The sequence below is a fragment of the Raphanus sativus genome, chromosome 8, assembly GCF_000801105.2.
Source record: "Raphanus sativus cultivar WK10039 chromosome 8, ASM80110v3, whole genome shotgun sequence".
Lineage (NCBI taxonomy): Eukaryota > Viridiplantae > Streptophyta > Magnoliopsida > Brassicales > Brassicaceae > Raphanus > Raphanus sativus.
The window spans coordinates 14,217,817-14,223,312 of NC_079518.1; positions in this window are offsets into that span (position 1 = coordinate 14,217,817).

The window sequence follows — 5,496 nt, forward strand, 5'->3', positions numbered from 1 at the left end:
GATGAGGTTCAAAATATTTTTTCCGACATCTAATCACCTAACAATAAAATATTGGAAAGGAGTTACAAATCTATGTTACATGTCTACTCGAATTGTTAGCATCATACGTTTGATGCTGTGAGTTTCACCGTTTTAAGTGCTTTTGATTCATGTAACTTTACCTATGATATCTAGCACTTAAGTTGTTAAGGTTTTATGTCTAACATGGAAAATCAAAACTTAAAAAGAAAGTGTGACGCATAAGTTGTAATTGTTATATAGTATAAACTCTATAAATTAATACTCGATAAATTAATATTTTTCGCTTTTAAAATGGATCGATTCAAAATATGACACAAATCGATAAAATAATAAAATAATAATTATTTAGAAAATCCTATGTAAATATATTGTTCCATTAGTAATATAGATTAATACTTCTTCTTTATATATATTTTATATAAGTACAAACTAAACATGGTATTGTATGTCTTACAGTCACATTAAATTATCGCTATATCTTTAAACACTTGATATTTTGATAATACTTAGTAATATTATATGTAAAACTACATCTGACTTCTATGAAATATATTTTATATACAGAAAATAATATAATAAAATAATATAAATGTCAAATTTCAAAAGTTTAGTTACTGTAAGTTTAATTTTAAAATTTCAAAATCAACCATTTTCTTATTTTATAGAAAATATTTTTAAAATAGAAAATTCTAAAAAAAATCTTTTATAAATTAATAATTATAAATTAATAAAATATTTCAGTCCCAACATTATTAATTTATAGAGTTTTTCATGTACATACCAGGGCAGTTTAATGTTTGTGTTGGTCAAAGCCATTCAGTTTTCATATTTGCAAAATCTAAACTTCTCTGTTGGGATGCTAATGAGAGGCTCTATGATCAAACTGTATATGTTGGAGTGGACATTAACTTTGAAATGGTTAAAACTTAAAAGAAAAAATATAGTTAAAATAATCACTTTCTCAATCTATAATATTAAAACTGAAGTACAAAAATAAGCTAACCCTTAACCTAACAATTTAATTACAACTAATGCAACTGAATAACTATCTAATGATTATAATCCTAAATTTTAGCATTTATTGTATTATCAGCATTTAAAACAACCATAATTAATCTATATCTATATATCTATACTATTAAAGCAAAATACCTAATAGGTATTTACCCTTATTTTTTGAAGTTAATTACAATGGTATGCCATTACTATATTTATGTCATTACAAATGTTTCTATATATATATCAACCAATTTATTCGGAGAATTTAATATATCTTAAACATGAATCTTTTAATATTTTGTTAAGATTACATCCCATAAAAATAGCAACTAAGAATGAATGAAATGTATATAGTTTTTAAATTAAGTAAAAAGCAAGAATTATAGTACATTAATACCAATTAAGTAAATTATCTACATTAATATTAATTACAAAATTTATTATTTAAAATTAATTATATATTTATAATTTCAATTTAAAAATAAGAAAATATATTATTACAATGTATTCTTAGACAAAGATACTTCAGAATATGATTTCGATATCTTATTTTGAAAATATTGAAATAACATATTAGATTAGAATATATATTTGATAGTAAACAATTTAATTATATGAGAAATAATATAAAGTTAAATAATGGAATGATCCAACATTGACTTTTGTAAGTAGATTTTTAAGTGATTCAAAGGTAAAAAATATATATCTCATGTAAAAACTAATTTTATAAATGTGAAGACCATAATTTTATTGAAAAGTTTAGATAAAAATATATGGGTCCGGCTCTGTTTCTTAATCTATTGTCTCAAAATTTAGAAACAAATTTTTGCAACATATAAAAATTATCCACATAAAAACTTATATAGTGCTCATATTAATTTGTATAATTATAAATATTGTATATGTTGGTAATAATATATATAAAGTATATAAAAATTTTGATTTTACCGAATATATATATTTAATTAAGAGTATAATCCCGCGCTTTTAAAGCGCGGATCAAAATCTAGTCTATACTATTAAAGCAGAATCTTTCATAAGATTCTGCCCTTAAATTTTCAAGTTATTTACAAAGGAGTACCATTCCTTTATTTAGATTTTCTTTTTAATTATACATGCCAAAAATTAATCAACCAATGATATTCCATTCAGAAATCTCTAGGCATATTAAAAGTCCATCGAATCTAACCTATAAAGACACAACTAAGGAACCATCGCATATTCTTTTTTTAGAACTATCACTTTCTTTACCAGAACCTAATAATCTTAACTATGCAAACTCTGTTCTTTTCTTCTTTTCTTTTCTGTTTTTTTTTTCTTTTCAACATGTAACGGTTTTGAAACCAACTACTCGACTTGGGTGGGCTAAATTTACGAAAACATTAGATGAATATTTGAACCCAATACGCTGAACAATCTTTTTTCATATAAAACGTTTACTAAATTGCTTCAAGTTCGATTTAAATTTTGAAAAAAGTAAATATCATTTTCTCAAAATTAACATGTTTGTGATATGGGTCATCCAAAACATATAAAAAGCTAAAATTAGTTGCAAAAAAAAAACATATAAAAAGCTACTAAATAATTCCTTTTTGAAACTAACTATTACACAATGTTTAAAAACACATTATAAAAGTTGAAGTACAAATTCTAAAAAGTATACAATCTGACACTTTTATTTTTTTTGTTAACCAAGATATATAATTTACACATCTATACTATTTCTATACTATTAAAGTAGATAACTGCTTATGAATCTGCCCCTGAATTTTCAAGAAAATTACAAAATATCTCATTTTTTTAATGAAATCGTGTAATTAAAAGGGAAATTCAGCCATTAAAAGCCCAACAGAATCTTAAAATAAATTGACAGTCCAATTTTTTTGTTCAGTGTATTATTAAAACGAAATGGGCTTGAAACTTTCGAATCGATTGAAATTTTTGATTCTGTTTAGTAACCCATTTAAAATATATATATCTTAATCTATTAAAACTGAAGTACACTTTGTACTTAGCCTTTAGTTTTCCACAAAAATTACAATGGAATGCCATTGGTATTAAAACACTGAGCTTTATTTTTAAATTGAACCGACCTCTAGATTATTTAACCATTGCCTTAATTGTAAACCATAAAATTGATTCAATTAATCCAGAACCACTAGATGTCGTTGTGGCTAAGAGAGCTTGCGAAATATATTTTTAAAAAATCGATTAAAAACGGAAATTAACCGTTTATTAATTACCTAAAATATATTACCTACCAAAATTACTCCCTACATTTTAGCAGTTATTCATAACAATTAAGATAGCAATCAACTTTATTCCTATATTCTTGCAAATCTTCATAACAATTATTATCAATCAATGACCACAATATTCCCTTTTTTGTGACCACAATATTCATACTTTTCTAAACATTCAAATCACGATATCAATCAAGCCACGGATTAATTATTAATTACAATATCAATCAGCTAACATAATTTTTTTTATTCTAATCCTGCAAATCACATTTTACATATACTCAATTAAAGGATATATTCTTCTGATTAAGCTAACTTTCTATTCGGAATACTCACTTTTGAAATAAAATCAAGAAGTATATTTCAAAAATAATGCTAAATAATCACAGCTACGAAAATCATTTATAATAATCTCTACCATTTCCTGAAAAGCTATATATACCTATACCCTAATAACATCAATGATCTCTGCGAAATAAAAAAAAACTATAAGGTCTTTTAAGTATCATAGCATTAGCGGGTTATAGCAAATTAAAAGATTGGATACCTCCAAATAGATCAGTTCCGACTAATTCATCTTACCAATGCAACAAAATTGGGTCTATAAAATATTTATTCAAATACATTAATAAAAGACACGACCGTGTCACAGTTACTGTTAAATCTAGACCACATTGTTGCAAGTGATTTAGGAGATGTTAAAGATTAGTAAGGAAAAGCTTGATAAGAGAAAAAATGAACTCAAGAAATGGTTCAATTGCAGGTAATATTAGCATTATTGTTTTTTACAGTATACCACTTAATTAAGTAATCTGCGATGAAATTTTGTTTTTTTGGTACATTTCCATTAGTTTTATTATTTAAAAAAATTATAACTATAAGTTTAAAATATATTTTACATCACCAAATTTTAATATAATTTAATAAAACACCCACAATAGTATCTTAATACTCAAATAAAATAAAAAATTGTACAACATCATACTTTATAATTAGACACTGAACAAAATACACCAATCTCAAAACTCAAAAAAATATGAAAGTATAAAATAAATATTTAATATATAGTAATTTAAAACATATACCCGCGCGGGCGCGCGGGTCCAAAATCTAGTCTTTTTTTTTTGTAAAACATTCTTCATTACTAATTTAATCGGTTACAAAGAAACGACAACATCTAAAAAACCAGATGCGGTCCTTTTGGAAATAGTAAGAACAAAGCAAGATAAGGATAGAGACACAAACTTTGTAAGTTTGATGGAGAGTCCAAGTTTATCAACGGAGCCACTCGCAAATATTCCCAAAGAGAAAAAACTGCGTCCTTCAAAATTTTCAGACTTGTAAATAGTCACCGTATATCGTGACGTTGAACGTTTCACAACCTCGAGTCTCACCGGGATGAGTCTCGTTGTATCTTCCGGTCCCATACGAACCATTACACAAGATAGCAAGCAGTTGAGAGAACTAAGGTACTCTTTAGCATTGACGCCGAGAGAAAGGTGCCTCTTATGGAGAGGAGGTTTGATGGGATGATTCACTCCTATGAATAGAAGGAAGGATGAAAAGGATCTCTCATGGCCCCGACATGAGGAGGTTTGACTAGTCTTTTCTGAAAAGAAAAAGACTAAGGGACTACAATCTACAAGCTTTAAAAGACTCCGACTGAATAATGATATTAGTATGGTAGCTGCTCTTGTCGGAGATGACCAATGATGATGAGCTTTGCTTGAAATAAATGGGATAAAACCAGTGATTGCATCAAAATTTAAACAATGTAGTTCCGAACATAACCTGCGAGGCTTCATTGATGGGGATAGGTTCTCTGGTTCCCCGATTGATTTGGGTAACTCTGAGCAGGAGAACAGTGAACATATCCGAAACGTTGGTTTATTGTCGCAGCAGGAAGCATAATTGAGGACCTGAGATAAGAACCTGACCAGACTTGATGAGTAACCAGTTGTTGAGTTCACGCATTGACTCCATCTTCCAACATTACCGTGTCGGGGCCAGAGAGTTACGGAGACCAAACAGAACAGCATTTCATCATCATGTCTCAAGCTAAGCATGAAAGCATAAATTCCAGGAGATCCATCTGTGGCTAGTTCAGTATGCTCCGACCTTTTAATTGACCGCAGGGATGAGAGTGGAGTTGCAGGGATTGAACAGAAGTATAACCTTTGAGTTGGATTTATAGAGACTGAGCAAAGTTCAGATCCTGTAGGCGGCGAGGTGA